Source organism: Chanodichthys erythropterus, chromosome 2 (genome assembly GCF_024489055.1).
Source record: "Chanodichthys erythropterus isolate Z2021 chromosome 2, ASM2448905v1, whole genome shotgun sequence".
Lineage (NCBI taxonomy): Eukaryota > Metazoa > Chordata > Actinopteri > Cypriniformes > Xenocyprididae > Chanodichthys > Chanodichthys erythropterus.
In genome coordinates, this window is record NC_090222.1 from 7,152,603 (window position 1) to 7,173,363 (window position 20,761).

Consider the following 20,761-nt stretch of genomic DNA (forward strand, 5'->3'; position numbering starts at 1 on the left):
CAATGCAACCTGCCAGCCACGCCCGCACTTCTGGTGGGTTGGGATCGGTAGGCATGGGCTCATCACGGGGCCCTGTCATGACTGGTCTACTCACTGGCCTAGAGGTGCCCTCTGGTGGTCGTCGGTCACTCTGCCCCCTCCGGGGAAATCCTCCGGCTCTCTCTCCAATGTCCCGGGCTTGAGCGGCCTCCGCTAATTCCACTGCTTGCATCAACTCACTCAGCGATTCTGGATTCTGCATCCCCACAGCCTTCCGGTGTACTCGGGGAAGAGATCGAAGCAGCTTGTCTATCACCACTTTCTCAGCGACTTGCAATGCAGTGGGCTGGCCGGTAAGAAGCCATAGATTGTCTAACCTGGAGAGTTGGGCTGCCTGTACTCGAACCGGGACACGAGGGTAATATGCCCACTCGAAGAAACGTTGACCTGCGCACATAGGTGAAAGCCCCACCCGAGCCAATATCTCTTGCTTTAAAACTGCATAATCAGTGGCCGAAGCGGGGGATAATGAATAATAGGCACGCTGCGCTTCCCCAGTTAGAAAGGGCGCAACAATGCCAGCCCACTCTGTATCGTCCCATCCCTCCTGCTCGGCCACAACTTCAAATGTGTGGAGGTAGGCCTCCACATCATCAAGATCTGACAATTTGGTGAGTAGTTGGCTAGCTGTGGCTCGTGGACTGGGTAGTGGAGTTTGCATGGCCGCCCCTAGGCGGAGCTGCTCAAACGCATTCTCTGCCCTTTCCTGACGTGCAGCTAACTCCTCTGAAAACCTCTGCTGGCGGAGTGAGACTTCAGCCAGTCGGCGCAAGATGTCTTCCATGTTGTGTCAGGGAGAGAATGAGAGAGAGCCGGATCTGTAGAGAGAGGGGGGAAATTTTTAATCAAAGTCTGTCCTCAATTCTCACTTGCCCGCATTCTCCACCAGTTGTGGCGGGAGAAAAGAGGGCCAGACTCAATGCGTGGTGAAATTACCCCGAAGGGGCCTTTATTGAGTGACAAAACTTGAAATTAGTGCGGGTGTGATGGAGGAACTCAACAGGGTTTACACAACGTTCTGGAGAATATAAGCTCATGTTAGGACGCAGCTAGCCAATGTTAAGCCAGGGTCTCTCGGTGTCTCTTTGGTCCACGTACAAGCGCAAAGCATGGATGGGACAAAGCAAAGATAGGGCTGAGTCTGCCTCCTCCAGGGGCACTGCTTACAGTTTCACCACCTAGTCCCTGAAAGAAGAGGTGGGGACCTTGGGCACAAAGCCAGGCTGGGGTCTCGATACCACCTGGGCATCACATGGCCCGAACTCTAGGCATGAATCTTCGACCGAAAATGTCTGCAGGTCCCCAACCCCCTAACCAGCAGTAAAGTCATAGAAAGAATCTTTAGCTCTACTGACTGCAAAGGCTCAAATGGGGCATTCTGAAGTGCTCTAAGCACCAGAGCCAAATCCCAAGAGGGTATGAAGGGAGGTTGAGGAGAATTTAACCTTCTCGCCCCCCTAAGGAACCTGATGCCAGGTCATTCTTCCCTTCCGACTTACCTCCTATGGGGTCATGATATGCAGAAATAGCAGAAACATACACTTTGAGGGTGGAGGGTGGCATATGCCGTTTCTGTGATTGACACCTCATAGGAGGGCCATATTATCCTTCAAGCGCACGAAAGCGCAACATTTCAGAAAATGTACTTTCCTTTGCATTATTTCTCATTAACATCAAATTTGCCTACTAAAATATCTTTATACCTATGCTATAAATATTTTATTTACCATACTAAATGTAAACAGCAGTGTCTCTCTCATTGTTACAGAGTGTAATATAATTATATAATACTATTACTAATATAACACTACTAATACTACTAATATGCTAATATAATACTACTAATATACTATTAATTGCAATAGTCTGGTGCAACTTCTCACATCCAACAAGGTGCATGGAATAAAAAAAATTGTAATTTAGGAACAAAACCATCAATACTTGTGGTGTGGAGGGGTCAGAAATAAACAAAAAACTGGAGCTATATATCAACTTTATTTTGCCAAAAAATAAAAATCTCTCATTGTTACATTCATTATTAGTTTTTAATATTTAGTGGAAGTATTTTCCCTTACTTTATGTTAGCTTAAATAACACTAGCACTGACCAACACTGTACTGAACAAATACAATATACCCTGAATACATTTGTACACTCTTCTGTTTCTTGACAGACACCTGGCAGCGCATTTGCCCAAGATGCTGTTTGAGCATCGGTAACGTTTAATAGTTTCATCGGACGCGTTTCGGTGGTTTAAATCGACGCTCGTGAGTTAAAGTCGAGTGCTTTTACTGTGATTTAGGCAAGCGCGCTCATAATAGAAGTGACGCGGTTGAGAGCGCGGCTCATGGTTGCATTGCAACGACAGACGCCATTGGAGAAAAAGCGCATTGGAAAGAAGGAGAATGCGGCTCGGCCGCTTATGTGACGCGATATGTGAATGCCCCCATAGAACGGCGACTTTTTAGACTTTGCATATCAGACAGATAGCAACTAGAGAATAATAATAATAATAATATTAATAATTTAGCGGGCCGGATTATGTTTTATTTTTGAGATCAGTTGCGGGCCAGGTAGAGGGGGAGGGCGGGCCGGCAGTTTGACACCACTGCTCTAACCCATGCTGCAGGATGGAAAGCATGGCTCTGATTGATTCCTCCAGGGAGGGACTGTCGCAAGGAGCCTCAGTTCTGGGAACCAGGTCTGGTTGGGCCAGTAGGGTGCAACTAGCAAGACCTGCTCCTCGTCCTTCCTGACTTTGCACAGGGTATGTGCAAGTAGGCTCACTGGGGGGAATGCATATTTGCGCAGACCCCAGGGCCAGCTGTGTGCTAGTGCATCCATGCCGAGTGCTCCCTCGGTCAGGGAATAAAACAACGGGCAGTGAGAGGTTTCTGGAGAGGCAGACAGACCTGAGCAGCTCTGAAACTTCTCCAAATCAGCTGGACCACCTGGGGATGGAGTCTCCATTCTCCTGCGAGTGCAGCTTGTGAGAACTTGTCGGCCACAAGGTTAACTACCTCAGCATGTGAATGGCACAAAACAACCTCAGATGCTTCCCACTCCAGAGGAGGAGATGGTGGGCAAGTTTTGATATGTGACGGGAACGTCGACCACCTTGATGGTTGATGTTACGCAACGGTCGCAGTGTTGTCCGTACGGATCAATACATCTGTAGTAAACTTAAGTTCGTAGTGGGGGAAGGAAGAGGTCAGGGACGACGAACAACTGCTGACTGAGTCTTTATTGAAAAACGGTTCAACAGAAGGACTGTGCAACGCACAACAACGAAAATAAACAATCCGCAAAGGGCTTCACTCCAGGTTCGGCATACGCTATCCACAAGGGCTTCTCTCTAAGTTTGGTTTACACCATCCACAAGGGCTTCTCTCCACGAACCTCGACTCGACTCAGTCAACAGTTCCCCTCTCTCTCACACGCTCCTGCTTCTCCCGGCGTTTTATCCTGTCTCCGCGCCAATCACTGGAATGAGAAACAGGTGTTCGTGATTTGTATCCAACCCACTCACTTACCAAGCGTCTCCCGCTATTCTCTCCGGTTGCAGACCTTGCTGAACCACGCCCCCCTCGCCACATACCCCCACCGCCCCACGGCCACAGCCATCCGAACACCCGGCCTGTGGACCACCTTGAACTTAAAAGGCTGTAAAGCCAGATACCAACGAGTGATCCGCGCGTTGGTATCCTTCATACGGTGGAGCCACTGCAGAGGAGCGTGGTCCGAACAGAGAGTGAATTCCCGCCCCAGGAGATAATAGCGGAGGGTGAGGACGGCCCACCAGATAGCCAAACATTCTTTTTCTACGGTACTGTACTTAGCCTCTCTCTTCGAGAGCTTACGGCTAATGTACAGTACCGGCCGCTCCTCACCCTCTATCTCCTGGGACAGGACAGCACCCAGCCCCCTGTCCGACGCGTCAGTCTGCAACAGAAAAGGGAGAGAAAAGTCAGGAGAGTGAAGCAATGGCCCGCCACATAGAGCAGCTTTTACCTGGGTGAAAGCCTGCTGGCACGGCTCCGTCCACTGGACCGTATCTGGAGCATCCTTTTTAGTTAGATCAGTCAACGAGCTGGTGAGGGCCGAATAATTAGGTACAAACCTTCTATAATATCCCACCAGCCCGAGGAACTGTCTAAACTCCTTTTTGGTCTTGGGGCGTGGACAGGTCGCAATCGCTGCCATCTTATCAATTTGGGGACGCACCTGCCCATGCCCCAAGTGGAAGCCCAGATACCTTACTTCCACGCGCCCAATTGCACACTTCTTCGGGTTGGCCGTGAGCCCAGCCACTCTCAGCGATCTCAGGACGGCTCTCACATGCTGCATATGCCGCTGCCAATCATTACTGTAGATAATAATATCATCCAGATAGGCAGCCGCATATGCAGCATGGGGCCGGAGAATTTTATCCATGAGTCGCTGAAAGGTGGCCGGTGCCCCGAACAGCCCGAACGGAAGCATAACAAATTGGTGTAATCCGAACGGCGTCGTGAAAGCTGTCTTTTCTTTGGATAAAGGAGACAAGGGGATCTGCCAGTACCCTTTCGTTGAGTCCAGTGTCGAATAAAATCGAGCCGCACCTAGCCGGTCAAGCAATTCGTCCACCCGCGGCATTGGATACGCGTTGAATTTCGACACTGCATTCACCCTGCGATAGTCTACGCAGAAACGAACCGAGCCGTCGGTCTTAGGAACCAAAACTATCGGGCTCACCCAGTTACTGCTGGACTCTTCTATTACTCCCATTTTCAGCATTGCCTCTAATTCATCCTGAACTACCTTTTTTTTGTGTTCAGGTAACCTATACGGCCGGCTGCGAACAACCACGCCCGGCTCCGTCTCATCGCCTCTGGTCCGAGATCATCCTCCCCGCTAATCACCGTCGCCAGCATCACTGATTCTGCCTCATTCCATTTTTTCAGGAGGTTGAGGTGATAGATTTGACGTGCCCCCCTCCTGTCGGACCGTACCACCTCGTAATCGAGCTCGCCCACTTGCCGTGTGACCTCAAAGGGTCCTTGCCACTTTGCAAGTAATTTCGAACTGGAAGTAGGGAGCAATACAAGTACTTTTTCTCCCGGTGAAAATTTACGTAGGTTAGACCGTCGGTTATACAGTTGGCTCTGTCTGTGCTGGGCCTGTAACAAATTCTCCATTGATAGCCGCCCCAAAGTGTGGAGTTTTGATCTCAAGTCCAGCACATACTGAATTTCATTTTTGGCCTGAGATGGTCCGTCCTCCCAAGTCTCCCTGAGGACATCCAGCACCCCACGGGGCTGGCGTCCAAAGAGAAGCTCGAAGGGGGAAAACCCCGTGGAGGCTTGCGGGACCTCTCGCACTGCGAATAACAGAGGTTATAACCACTTATCCCAATTTTTGGCGTCCTCTTGCACGAACTTACGAATCATGGATTAAAGCGTGCGATTAAAACGTTCGACCAGCCCGTCCGTTTGTGGGTGAAAGACGCTGGTACGAACCGATTTAATGCCCAATAATTCGTATAGTTCGCGTAACGAACGTGACATAAACGCCGTGCATTGATCAGTGAGGATTTCTTTTGGAATCCCCACCCGGGAGATTAAGCGAAACAGTGCATCCGCAACACTTTTAGCAGAAATGTTGCGGAGAGCCACTGCTTCAGGATATCGTGTTGCATAATCAACAATGACTAATGCAAAGCGATGTCCCCTTGCTGATCGTTCTAATGGCCCGGTGAGGTCCATACCAATTCTCTTGAAGGGGACCTGCATTAATGGAAGCGGGCGCAATGGCGCTTTTGGGGTGGCCGGTGGGTTCACCAACTGGCATTCACGACAAGACGCGCACCACCTGCGTACATTCTCGTGAATGCCCGGCCAGAAAAACCGGGTCATGAGACGATTTAGTGTCGCTGCCTGTCCCAAATGCCCCGCCATTGGATTAGAATGAGCCGCGTGGAAAAGCATTTCCCTGCGGCTCTTTGGTACTAATAACTGGGTTGTATCTTCTTTTGTCTGAGTGTCTTGGGTCACTCGATACAACCTATCTTTTATAATCGCGAAATATGGGTAAGCAAGCGCACGTCCAGGCTGGAGAGGCTGACCATCAATCATAGAGACCCTATCAAATGCATTTTTTAATGTCTCATCCTGAGACTGCTCCAGGGGAAAATCATCGCGTTCCGGAAGAATTAGTCTTTCGGCTTCAGTCAGATCACCTGCAGCAGGACTCTCCGGTCTCTGATCAGTCTCTCCCACCTGTACTCGCGCTTGCTCACCCCGCGTTATTTTCCCCCAAGAGGCATCCGAGCATAAACATCCCAATAATTGTTTAAACGCGGGCCAATCCGTCCCCAAAATTATCGGATGCCGGAGGTGCGGGTTAACTGCCACCTCAACACTATGCTTTTGTCCCCTAAATTTAATTATGACGGACATTACGGGATATCTTACCACACTCCCGTGCACGCACCGAACCCCAACCATGCGGCCTGTATCCAATGCCCCAGATGAAATCAGGCTTTGATGGAGAGAGGTTTGGTTACAGCCCGAGTCCACCAAAGCCTGATAGGTACCCCCCTTGATACTCACAGGTATTTGGTACCCGCCAGCCTGACCAGGGGCGGCCTGTGGATCGTCGGGGACCCGGATCACCGTCCCGACCTCCATAACCGGACACTTATCCACAAAATGATCCGGATCCCCGCACCGCCAACAGGCCGGCCCAGACCTGCCCGCCGCTCCAGTGGCAGAGAGTGGGCTGAATAGATGGCGCGGAGAGAGGGGAGAAGCAGGAGCGGGGTCCATCCCGGCAGCAGGGAGTCCCGCCCCCCTGGGCTCTGGGTCCGTAGGAAGGTGCCTGTCCCGTTCCGCCCCGCCCTCGGACGAGACCTAGGAAGAGGGACAGGTCTAGAGAGAGAGGGGGAAAAAAGAGAGGGAGAGAGAGAGGCAGCTGGAAGGGGTTCGCCGCCCCCTTGGCACGCCACCAGATGATCCTCCGCCAGTTGGATGGCTGAGTCCAGCGACGTGGGGCGGTGGCACTGGACCCACTCGGCCGTCTTTTTCGGGAGCCGAGTGATGAATTGCTCCATCACCACGCGATCGACGACCAGGTTCACGTCGCTTCCCTCAGCCAGCAACCATTTGCGGCACGAGTCCCGGAGCTGCTGGGCCAACGTGAAGGGCCGGCCAGGTCGAGGGAGCGGAAGCGCTGTCGGTGCTGCTCTGGGGTCCGATCGACCCGCTGGACGATGGCCCGCCGTAGGTCTTCATAGACCAGGAGGTTCGGGACGGGGAGCTGCTGTGCCGCCATCTGTGCTTCTCCTGAGAGGAGCGGGACCAGCCTCATCGACCGCCTCCGCGGATCTCTCGAAGAGGTCTAGGAACACCTCTGGATCATCCAGTGGACCCATCTTATTTAATGGCAGGTGGACAGGCACAGCGGGCTGCTCGGTGGGCTGTTCGGTGGGCGCCCGGGGAACCTCCCGGTCAATCCAGCTCCGGAACGCCTCGCGGTCCTCCTGTTGGGTCTGCAGAATGGCTTGGAAACACCGCTCCTGGTCGCCTCTTAACTCCAGCAGGGCCTGTTGTTGCTCGCGGTGCAGGACCGCGAGGGACGCGATGATGTCCGCAAATGTGGCGGAGGACGAAGATTGCATGGCGACGTGCTCACCGTCTTCCTTCCCGGGTTTCGGCACCAGTGTAGTAAACTTAAGTTCGTAGTGGGGGAAGGAAGAGGTCAGGGACGACGAACAACTGCTGACTGAGTCTTTATTGAAAAACGGTTCAACAGAAGGACTGTGCAACGCACAACAACGAAAATAAACAATCCACAAAGGGCTTCACTCCAGGTTCGGCATACGCTATCCACAAGGGCTTCTCTCCAAGTTTGGTTTACACCATCCACAAGGGCTTCTCTCCACGAACCTCGACTCGACTCAGTCAACAGTTCCCCTCTCTCACACACGCTCCTGCTTCTCCCGGCGTTTTATCCTGTCTCCGCGCCAATCACTGGAATGAGAAACAGGTGTTCGTGATTTGTATCCAACCCACTCACTTACCAAGCGTCTCCCGCTATTCTCTCTGGTTGCAGACCTCGCTGAACCACGCCCCCCTCGCCACAACATCTTTACCCTGTAGTGGCTTTTTAGGCAGCTCAGTGCAAGACGTACTGTTAGCAGGCATTTGATGTGCCAATGCAGTTGGGGCCCGTCCAAACCCCTGACACTGCATGCCCATTGTACGTGGCACCCCTCACCTATTCTCCTGCCCGAAGAAATGATGGGTCCAACCATGGGTTGAAGGTTTGGCAACAGGCTGGTGTGATTTTCACCCTGTGTCTCCCGCATTGCCACGAGCAGTGTTACTGCCACTGTGGCTTCCATATGCCCCACGAGCCTCTGAAATAATTACAGTGGGACTGCCGTTTTGCCTTTGAATGCAATCAAGCAGTTCAGCACTGACTGAGCATGTTCCTCTGTGAGGTGTGTTGTCTGTTCAACCAAATCAAACTCCACACCAAGAAAAGAGATCCTCTGCACAGGGGAGAGTTTGGGACAGCCCGAAGGGAAGAACTTTGTACTGATATACTCGAAACTGAAGCGCAGGAGCAGCCTGTGTCGAGGGAGAATCAAAACATGTACCCTCACGCACCCTTTGCCATCCAGGACCTAGTGAGCTTTTCACGCACCTTCAGGAAGAAAGGAACCAGGGCAGGATGCTGACAGGGACTCCACATCTTTTGAGTTATTGGAGTCTTGATCGCAACTCCGAGATGGTCATCTTCCCGCAGTGGGTGCCTGACTCATCCACGAAAGCCACCTCAGAATGCTTCATGCCCAGACCCGTGAGGCAATGATTGTCTATCCGTTTGTGCCAGGTACCGAACGCATCCAAAAACACACCGGTGGAATGTCATCTTTAAAAAAAGATGAAAAATCACACCCATGTAATGCTCTTTTAGGGAACTCTCTTGGTGCTGAAACACACAAACGAAATGGCCGCGGCAACACTGACAGGGAATTAGTGCAGCCTGCAGTGTGCACTCACTCTCACTGAAGGTGCAACTCTTACCAGCTGTGAAAGTACATGATTTTTTGGCGCTCTTAAAAAGCGCATAGTTACCAGCAGTGAGAACAACTTTTTTAACGCTCACTGAAGACACAAACAAACACCAACGGGAGGACTCAACCACTGCTGCAGTGTCGTAACACCAACACCAAACAAAAAGAAAGCTTCTTTCCTGAAGAAGTGTTTTTTTAGAAAACACTGCTTGTAGATTAGAGCAAGAACAAATGAATCGCTCGGCTCCAAAGCGAAAAGCTGATATGCGTTGCACCTGCGGCCTATTTATACCCACGCTGCAGGGTGTGGCATTCAGATGCAAATATTGCACATTTAGTTTACACTCTAAGTAGATTGGTCTCTCTAGCAAGATCCCAATTCGTCAGTCACAACGTGACATCAAACGTGACTGTGGCGAGGGGGGCGTGGTTCAGCGAGGTCTGCAACCGGAGAGAATAGCGGGAGACGCTTGGTAAGTGAGTGAGTTGAATGCAAATCACGAACACCTGTTTCTCATTCTAGTGATTGGCGCGGAGACAAGTTAAGACGCCGTGAGAAGCAGGAGTGTGTGAGAGAGAAGGGAACTGCTGACTGAGGCACAGCACGTTGCATGGAGTGAAGCCCTTGTGGATTGTGTCTACTGAATCTTGGAGTGAAGCCCTTTGTGGATTATTTGTGTTGTTGTCGTTGTGCGTTGCACAGTCTTTCTGTTGAACTTTGTTCTCAATAAAAGCTCAGTCAGCAGTTGTTCGCTGTCCCCGACCGCTTCCTTCCCAAACACGAACTTTAACACTACTACACTGGTGCCGAAACCCGGGAAGGAAGACGGGAGTACAACGCCATGCAGACATCGTCCTCCACCCCATTTGTGGACGTCATCGCGTCCCTCGCAGTCCTGCACCAAGAGCAACATCAGGCCCTGCTGGATCTTCGCCAAGACCAGGAGTGGTGCTTCCAAGCCATCCTCCAGACTCAGCAGGAGGACCGCGAAGTGTTCCGGAGCTGGATTGACTGGGAGATTCCTCGGGAGCCCCGCGGGCAGCCAGCTGTGCCTGTCCACCTGCCCCTAAATAAGATGGGCCCACTGGACGATCCAGAAGTTTTTCTCGAGCTCTTTGAGAGGTCCGTCGAAGCGAGTGAATGGTCTATGAGGTTGGTCCTGCTCCTCTTGGGTGAATCACAGGTGGCGGCACAGCAGCTGCCAGTCCAGAACCTCTTGGTCTATGACGACCTACGGCGGGCCATCATCCAGCGGGTTGACCGGACCCCGGAACAACACCGTCAACGCTTCCATTCCCTCGATCTGGGTGAGTCCGGCCGGCCCTTCGTGATGGCCCATCCAATAATTTTGGGAACAAATTGGCCTGCGTTCAGTCAATTATTGGGATGTTTATGTTCGGATGCCTCTTGGGAAAAGAGAATGCGGGGTAAGCATGTGTGAGTGCAGGTAGGAGAGACTGATCAGGGACCGGGGAGCGCTGCTGCAGGGGGACAGAGTGAAGCAAGAAGACTAATTCTTCTGGAACGCGATGATTTTCCTCTGGAGCAGTCTCAGGATGAGACGCTAAAACATGCGTTTGAAAAGGTCTGTGTGATCGATGGTCAGCCTCTCCAGCCTGGACGTCCGCTTGCTTATCCATATTTCGCAATTATAAAAGATAGGTTGTACCGAGTGACCCAAGACACTCAGACAAAAGAGGATACAACCCAGTTATTAGTTCCAAAGAGCCGCAGGGAAATGCTTTTCCACGCGGCTCATTCTAATCCGATGGCGGGGCATTTAGGACAGGTGGCGACACTAAATCGTCTCATGACCCGATTTTTTTGTCCGTGCATTCACGAGAATGTACGCAGGTGGTGCGCGTCTTGCCGTAAATGTCAGTTGGTAAACCCACCGGCCACCCCAAAAGCGCCATTGCGCCCACTCCCATTAATGCAGGTCCCCTTCGAAAGAATTGGTATGGACCTCATCGGGCCATTGGAACGATCAGCACGGGGAAATTGCTTTGCATTGGTCATTGTTGATTATGCAACGTGATATCCTGAAGCAGTGGCTCTCCGCAACATTTCCGCTAAGAGTGTTGCGGATGCACTGTTTCATCTAATCTCCCCAGTGGGGATTCCAAAAGAAATCCTCACTGATCAAGGCACGGCGTTTATGTCACGCACGTTACGCGAATTGTACGAATTATTGGGCATTAAATCTATTCCTACCAGCGTCTTTCACCCACAAACGGACGGGCTGGTCGAACGTTTTAATCGCATGCTTAAATCCATGATTCGTAAATTTGTGCAGGAAGACGCCAAAAATTGGGATAAGTGGTTAGAACCTCTGTTATTCGCACTGAGAGAGGTCCCGCAAGCCTCCCCAGGGTTTTCCCCCTTCGAGCTTCTCTTTGGACGCCAGCCTCGCGGGGTGCTGGATGTCCTAAGGGAGGCTTGGGAGGACGGACCATCTCAGGCCTAAAAGATGGTCCGTCTCCAATCAGCTATGTGCTGCAGTTCCTTCAAGAGAAGTTTTCTGAAGGTTTAACCCCTTCAACACTAAAGGTGTACATCGCAGCCATTTCGGCTTATCACAGTCCTCTAGGGGGCTCCTTGGTGGGTCGAGACCCCCTCAGAGTGCTGCGTTCACGCCGGGCGCTCTTCGCGCGGGTCCGGTCCCGCCGCTGCTGAGGCTCAGTGCGGTCTGCACTCATGGGGTTCACAAATGGATCTGGCAGAGGGGGGAGAGACGGGCCCAGCCCTATCGCTCCCCTTACCTGCCGGACCCAGTGTCTCTCCTCTGGCAGTGGAAGCACGTGCTGCGGTTTCTTCCCCCCGGAGGGAGACACAGACACTCAATATATCTTCCTCCAAGGAGGTTGATGTGGAGGGTGTCGAGGGGGATGAGGAACCGCCATCCTCATCCCCAGCTTATGAGGAGCTGCTGGAGGTAGTGACCAGGGCAGTTGAAAAGCTAAATATAGACTGGCCCGCAGAAAAACATGAGAACAGACCTAAAAGCAAGTTGGATGAAAGATTCCTTCCCGCACGGTCACTACCCCAGCGCCGGGGTCTGGCGTTCTTTCCCGACCTCCACACCGAGATGTCGAGGTCGTGGAGAAGACCTGTACAATATCGTGTCTTCAGCCCCCAAACGTCATTGTATAGTAACATCATGGGGCTGAAGCACCACGGCTATGAGGCGATGCCTCGGGTAGAAGAGACGCTTGCGAGCTATCTCTCGCCCGAGTCTGCATCGTCCCTCAGGACCCCGACATCGCCCACCAAGCCCTTAAAAATAACATCTAATTTGGTGGGCAAGGCTGACTCGGCGGCGGGTCAGGCGGCGGCATGCCTGCATACAATGTCAATCTTGCAGGCATACCAAGCTGATCTGCTGGGGGAGATAGATGAGAGTGGGGAAGCAACATTCGATGCAATCCAAGAGATCCGTAAGGCGACAGATCTAGCTCTCCGGGCCACCAAGGAGACGGCCAAATCAATAGGCCGCTCTATGGCAGCCCTGGTGGCCACAGAGAGGCACTTATGGCTCAATTTATCGGATATTAAAGATAAATTGAAGAATGTTTTGATGGATGCGCCGCTGTCTCCTGCTGGCCTGTTCAGCGACGCAGTTACAACTGTCGTCGACAGGTTTCAGGAGACACGCAAGCAATCAGCGGCCTTCCAGAAAAATCGCCAGGAGAGGGCCGACCTAATACTGGTGGTCCCTTACTGGCCAACCAGAATATGGTTCTCGGACATAATGTCTCTTCTTCACGGCTCGCCTTTGGAGCTTCCTCTCAGACAGGACCTCCTGTCGCAAGCGGGTGGTACGATTCTCCATCCCTGCCCAGAAACATGGAAACTGTGGGCCTGGCCTCTGAGGGGGCAAGGCTCATAGAATCTGGTCTCCCAAGCGAGGTTGTGGAGACCATCCTTCACTCCAGAGCTCCCTCCACAAGGAAGCTGTATTCATACAAATGGAAACTGTTTGCTCCATGGTGTGGCCAACATAATTTGGACCCTGTCCAGTCTCCAATCAGCTATGTGCTGCAGTTCCTTCAAGAGAAGTTTTCTGAAGGTTTAACCCCTTCAACACTAAAGGTGTACATCGCAGCCATTTCGGCTTATCACAGTCCTGTAGGGGGCTCCTCGGTGGGTCGAGACCCCCTAGTTATGCGCTTCCTTCATGGCACGCTCAGGTTGAGACGTGCCGCGCGCACAAAAACTCTGACCTGGGATCTGACTATTGTGCTCCAGGGGCTAGCTGAGGCTCCCTTCGAGCCAATAGAAGAAGTATCAGACAAATTTCTGACACTAAAAACTATTCTTCTGTTGGCAATTTCATCCCTAAAAAGGATTGGTGATCCCATGAGAGAAGCGCTGTCAGTCGCTCCATCATGTTTAGAATTTGCGCCTGGTATGATTAAGGCTTTCTTACACACCAGACCGGGTCATGTCCCAAAGGTGTCGTTGAGGGTCCCAGGTCCCATTATACTCGAGGCGTTCTGCCCGCCTCCTTTCACAAACGTGGATCAGGAAAAAAAGAATCTTCTTTGCCCGGTGAGGGCATTGGATGCTTATGTCCACAGAACTGCCCTGTGGAGAAAAACAGATCAATTATTTGTATGTTATGGGTCCCCTAAAAGAGGGGGCCCAGCATCTAAGCAGAGGATGAGCAAGTGGGTGGTTGAGGCCATCTCACTCGCATACAAAGCAGTGGGACACCCATGTCCCTTAACTATTCAAGCTCATTCTACTAGAGGTATGGCTGCTTCCAAGGCTCTTTTATCAGGAGTTTCCTTAGACGATATTTGTGGTGCGGCTGGATGGTCATCCCAGCACACCTCATCAGATTTTACAATTTTAACTTGAATGTCACTCCAGGTGCTATAGTTTTACAAGATAACAGCCAGGCACTTGGTGACACGGCGTAGTTGGGACAGCGTTCCGATTGCGTCATTGGACGTAGCGTCGATGTTCCCACGAAAGGGAATGTCTCGGGTTACGAGTGTAACCCATTTTCCCTGAGTAAGGGAACGAGATGCTACGTCGCATAGCCGTACCTCCTTCATGCCTGGAGCGCTTTTGCTTCAGACAATACTCAGAAGCTAGCGTTCTTTGTTCCGGGTATGCTTTATAGTTTCCTGGTCCGTGACGTCACCCGCCTCTGACGTCACGTCTTCTCATTGGTTGGATACAGAGGTGCTTCACGAACACAAAATGCAGAGGGTTCCCATTGCGTCATTGGACGTAGCGTCTCGTTCCCTTACTCAGGGAACAAGGGTTACACTCATAACCCGAGACGTTTTCCTCTCTGCCTGTTTCTTTATTGCACACATCACATCTCCTTAATAGAAGAGTATATTCCTTTTAACAGCATTTTTATTAGTTAATTTTTCTTGTGTTACGTCTCCATATCCCCTAGACATCAGGGGGACGTAACATTCATCTATTACTCATAGCCCTGTTTTGGTCAGTCTGAGTTTTGGTTTTCTAACCTGATATCTCTCCTGGCTGGCTCTCCATGGGAGATTCTCGTCCAGAGGGATCTTCTGTCTCAGGCAGGGGACACAATTTATCACCCCCAAACTGAGATATGGAGTCTATGGGTCTGGCCCCTGAGGGGGGGCAACTCTTAGGTGTTGATATTACAATTGAGGTTTTTGAGACCATCCCAAGCACTAGGGCTCCATCCAGTAGAAAACTGTATGCCTTCAAGGCTTTTTTCCTTGTGGTGCAGAGAGCATCACCTGGACCCAAGTAACTGCCCTCTTGGATCAGTGCTGGAGTTCTTGAATGACTGCTTTTCTGCTGGGTTGACTGACTCCATCTACAATTTAGGTGTATGTGGCTGCCATTTCTGCAAGCCACGTACCCAATGATGGTGCATGCATCCTTTGGTGTCTTGTTTCCTCTGAGCAAGACATCTTAAGCTTTTTTGTCGGTCCATAGTTCCTTCTTAGGACCTTGCTATTGTCCTGGAGGCTCTGGCTATGGCAATGTTTGAGCCCCTTGATTCAGCCTCTGATAAAGCTCTGACTGTTAAGGTAGCCTTTCTAGCAAGGTCAAGGTCAAATTTATTAGCCATTTCAACAATACAGTTGATAGGAATTTGTCTTGGTATGCTCACATAATTAACAACAATGCAGCGACATGAACACACATACACAGACAGAACAACACATATCACATATTAAGTGTATCAGCTGGTTTGTGGCCAGACCATAAAGTACTTAGTGCAAGCCACACAGTCAAGAAACAGTCCACAAGCTATACCCTAAGTCAAACATTCAAGCATCAAGCCGTGTTTAAGTATCGTATAGCTTGGAGATAAGTGCTGTCTCTGAAACGTGATGTTCTACTAGTGATACTTCTGTACCTCTTCCCTGATGGCAGAAGAGTAAATCATTGGTAATGTTTCTCGCCTTTCTAATAATTCTGGTGACATAATGTGAGGCTATGGTAGGCAGACTGCAGCCAATGATCTTGGAGGCTCTGCGCACTACTTTCTCCAGCTGGTGCTTATCATGACTGGACGCGTTGCCATACCAGGACAGGATAGAGAAGGTCAGCACGCTTTCTATAACTGCTCGATAGAAATGAGTCATGCCTTCCTGGCTAACCCCAAATTTCCTCAATTGACGGAGGAAAAAAAGTCTCTGATGAGCTTTACCTACAATGAGACTAATGTTCAGGTCCCATGAGAGGGACTGACCAACTGTTCTACTTCACCCCGGTAAATGGATTCATTCCCATCAGAGATAAGACCTATTACAGTGGTATCATCTGCAAATTTTAACAGTTTTACAGATGTTGAAAGGGACATACAGTTGCTGGTATAAAAAGAGTACAGAAGAGGAGACAGGAAACACCCTTGTGGTACACCAATGTTAAGAACCCTGGTTGATGACATATGATTATGGATTTTAACATATTGTTTCCTACAGGACAAAAAGTTCAAAATCCATTGACACAGTACTGCATTGACACCCATTGCTAAAAGAGAGTTATACAGTCTAATAGGAATAATAGTGTTAAATGCTGAACTAAAATCAAGGAACAGGACACGGGCATATGTGTGCTTAGCTTCAAGATGTTGGAGAATGAAATGTATGCTTAATGATACCACATCATCCACTCCCCTATTTGCCCTGTAGGCAAACTGGTGAGGATCTAGTGTAATGTGCGCTAAGTTTTTACAGACTAGGCGCTCGAACACCTTCATGACAGCAGACGTCAGTGCAACAGGTCTGAAATCATTAAGGCAGATGATGTTATTCTTCTTAGGCACTGGAATGATCATGGCTAATTTAAAACAAGCAGGTACTATAGAAGTAGTAATAGACCAATTAAAAATATAAGTGAATATGAAAGTAAGCTGGTCTGCACAGCTCCTGAGCGTAGCTGGTGTGACACCATCTGGCCCAGCCGCTTTACTGATGTTTTGACGCTGGAGCATCCTCCGAACATCATGTTCTGATATTGAAAAAGGGGGGTAATTGATCAACCCCGTTTGAGCAAAACTGTGAGAGCTTAACTGAGCTTCACTGGACTCAAATCTACAATAGAAATCATTAAGCCTCTCAGGGAGGAAGGGGTCATCGTCTAGAACATGATGCTTTATTTTATATTTAGTGATTGTCTGCAGGCCCTTCCAAACACCCTTAATATCATAGACCTGGAGCTTTTTTTCAAGCAAGCCCTGTCAGTTGCCTCCTCCTGCTTAGAATTTACTTTGGATGTTTAAGTTATTCTGCATCCTAGGTCAGAGATCAGGCCTCTGCATTTTCAGTCTGCGGATCAGGAGAGGCTTAATTTCTTATGCCTTGTTCGGGCCCTTAGTATTTCTATCCACTACTCAGGCCAGTGGCGTTTGTTTTAGAGCATGTAGTATGGGCTCTGCTGCTTTTAAGCAATCTGTGGCACACTGGATTGTGCAGGCTATTTCTGAGGCCTGTGGGGTGCATGGAGTACCTTAACCCCTAGGCATTAGAGCCCACTCTACTCGTGGCATGGCCTCTTCTAAAGATTTGCTGTCTGAAACTTCTTTACAAGATATTTGTGATGTGGCAGGATGGTCCTGTCTGCACACATTTATCACATTTTACTGCCTCAGTATGAGTTCTACGGGCTCCCAGGTCCTTGCTCCTTTAGTTTGTGTGCATACGATTTAACTTCTTAAGAGAAAGCATCCTGTCAGTATGGCATAGTGGGTATTAACATTCCAATTGCATCAACAACCTGACACAGCGTTGAGTTCCCTTGAAAGGGAACATCTTGGGTTATGACTGTAACCCCAGTTCCCTGAGTATAGAACGAGATGCTGCATCTCATTGCCATACTTCCTGCATGCCTGAGCATGTTCCTTCAGCCAATCAAATGCTGATGAAGCTCAAATCAGGTGTATAGTCATGCAACATACCATTTCATACCAAATGATACCGGCAATTATTAATTAATGTTTCACATGTGCTTTAGAGACCAGTCACATGGAAGCATTCCTATAGCAACAACAACTTGACACGCTGTTTACACTCTTAACCCTCTACCGCATAGTGTTGCCATATGGCAACATACTCTTTATGTTCATTTCCTTGCCACCGTCTCTTTAAGAGAACATTCTAGTTTTTTTTGTTGGTAAGAGAAGACCTTAGTTTAGCCAATGATGTCTTAGGTTAAGTCACATGACATGCATTTTTTTTTTTTTTTCTGTGACGCGATATCTGACAGACTGCTGTCTCTTGTCAGTAGTTGCTGAAAGCAAACTAAAACGTCAGTAACAAACAAGCAGTAACAACAAGTTTTTATGAAATTAGTTTTTGGAAAATCGAGAAAATGTCTGTGTTGCCATATGGCAACACTGCGCAATAATGGAATGACATTATTATAATAGATTAGATAGCTAGCAAAAGTTAGCTGCAGTCTGTTAAGCTATAACAATAAAAACATTAATGCTTGTGATATAATGTTGATTAGTCGTATGTTAAGGACTGCCATGGCATTTGTATCATGGATTAAATCATATCAGAGATCTGCCATCACAGCCAGAAAAAAAAAATGCTTTTTGAAGTTTCGTACAGACGTTTTAAGGATTATGGGGGTTCATTTTCATAACCTTCCTCTCATAAGATTGCGTAATGTTGGATTTTCATGAACTGCAATGTTTTTGGTTTTATGTCAATGTTTTATGATACATGATGAACAGTATTAGATTTGTTTTTAACTGTCTCATTTGCAATTTAAATAATATTCATGAAAAGTGTAATGAAATTTAAAGAATATAAAGCATTATTCAGCAAAAGAGAATGGAAAGCACAAGTTGTTGGAAAATAAGTATAAGGTATTGTTTATAATTCTTGCTAAAGCTTATAATAGCACCAATTGATTCAATACAAACAACATTTCTGAGGAAAAATATTAACTATATACACTTACACTAATTCTAAGTTATTTACACTATTGTACGTTGTTGCCATATGGCAACATATCATAAAGTACCTTAAAATAATATTTTTTTTATTTATTTTTTTATTTATTTATTTTTTTTTTTTATAGATGTATCATAATGCGTGCGGTAGAGGGTTAAAAATAAAGGTTCTTTATTGCCATCTGTGGATTACTAAAATGTTTTTTCACACTAAAAGATTCTCTTTTAAAAACTGTTCACTGAAAGGTTATTTGGGGAACCCACATTCAGATTTGCCAATTGCTTTCAGCTGAAAGTAGCTAAAACTGGTCACTAAATGTCACTAGATAACGTCATGCTAGCGAGTCCACTAATCTATTTTAATTAAATATACATCAGTGGGCGAGTCACGGAATCTAGATAAGGTTTGTCCAAGAAGTTGCTAGATTTGTTGCTAGGCTTTTGAAACAAGTCTTAAAAGTGGCGGGGAAGTTGTTAAATCTAGCGATGAAATCGCTAAATTGGCAGCACTGCCCACAATGCTGCTTCCATGGCATCATTTGAAAATTTTCATTTTGGAACCTTTATTTTTAAGAGTGTAGCTCCAAATGAAGTGAAACTCAACCTAAAATGAACTCAAACCTCTCTAAATTGTGCTAGATTTTGTGAAGTGGAGATGTTCTTTACTGTATATTGAACTGGTTTGGTTTGTCATCCTGTACTGTTACAGCATTAACACAGTGAGTCAGATGAAGGACAGGTAAGTGTGTGATTCACACTGATGAGATTTTACAAGGTTTGTGTTCTTATCATCATAAGCATCTCTTATCAGAATGTTCCTTTTGTTTGGACATGGCTGTAAGTGCAGAGTATAATGGGTGGTGGATTTGTGGTATCTGTGAAAGGGTAAGATGATAACTCTCTGTTTGATCTGTTATTTGCAGCGCTTGAGCCAAACTGCTGTCTTACTTCAACAGATGTCGGCTTCAGATGATTAATTCTCAGCCTCAGGCCAAGATTAATGCTCTGAAATATCACATTGCCACACTCAGACCACACACTTCAAAAATATATATACATAAAACCACATACATTATATTAAGGAGCACTGTGGGCTGTTGAGGTCTATTCAATGTCTTAGCTGTTTCTCCTTGACAGCATTGAGTTTTAGTGGAGAGCAAATAGAGACATTGAGACTCCTGATCCTCTGACATTTCTCCTTCGTAATCTCACACGTGTCTTCTCTAGAGATATAAGCGATGTCTCAAACTGTGCCTGATATGCCTGAAATTTTGAAATAGTATTTTCTCGTAAAATGTACTCCAATAATCTGTTTCATCTACAACTTACCACTTTACAACAGTGTCTATATCAAAACCTCAATGTAGGTCTATTGAAATTAGAAGAACAACTGCTGCGAAATTAAAATGAGTTGTTTTTGGTTTTGCTTTCTTCTTTTAAGTATACTGTTTTGTAAGGTTTTATACTTAAAATGTGGAAAATACACTCTCAATGGGGTAAAAAAAAAATGCAATGCAAGAGATTCTCTGAAAATAAGCATCATTATCTTCTGATGCTTCTGATCTTGATTTGAGAATGTTTATTGAAATGAAGGAGCAGGATGAGGAGGTGTCAGAGAAAAGTAGGAGGAGACATAGGAAGGTGCTCGTCCTTCATATTTCATCTCCTGTGGTCAGTGGAAGTGTGTCTGCTTCTACCTGTGTGGGAGAAAGACCACGTCCCTGCTCATTACCGTCCCTCCTTCATTCACGTCTGCATTGACAAATAATGGCCATAATTATCTCACACATTGACGAGGATCATCAATGCATGAAGTAAGAGGCTTTTTTGGAGAAGTGCTTTACCCCACATTGAAGGTATGATTCTTACTGTGCTTTTGTGTTTTTATTGCATGATTCATATTTGGACAGATATTTCAGAAGCTCAGCAGGTGCTGCTTTTCTGACCAGTCCAGTATTTAACTAAAACAGCCTGTGTTCTATTTTGAGATCTTGTGTGAGCAGCAATTGAATTTGTCAGAGAAATTTAGCTTCAAACTATTTCATTCTTGTGGTTTTATTTTTAATCTCACTATTTTAAAATCTGAATTTTCATAATAATTCCCTTATTCCCTTCCCTTTTAAAATTTCTTTATTTTCTGTCAGTTGATTCAAGCACATTTGGGACATCATTTATCAAATATGAACATTATTTGTTAACACTTGTAATGAGATATTTCAAATGAACTGATCCTTAAAAAGAA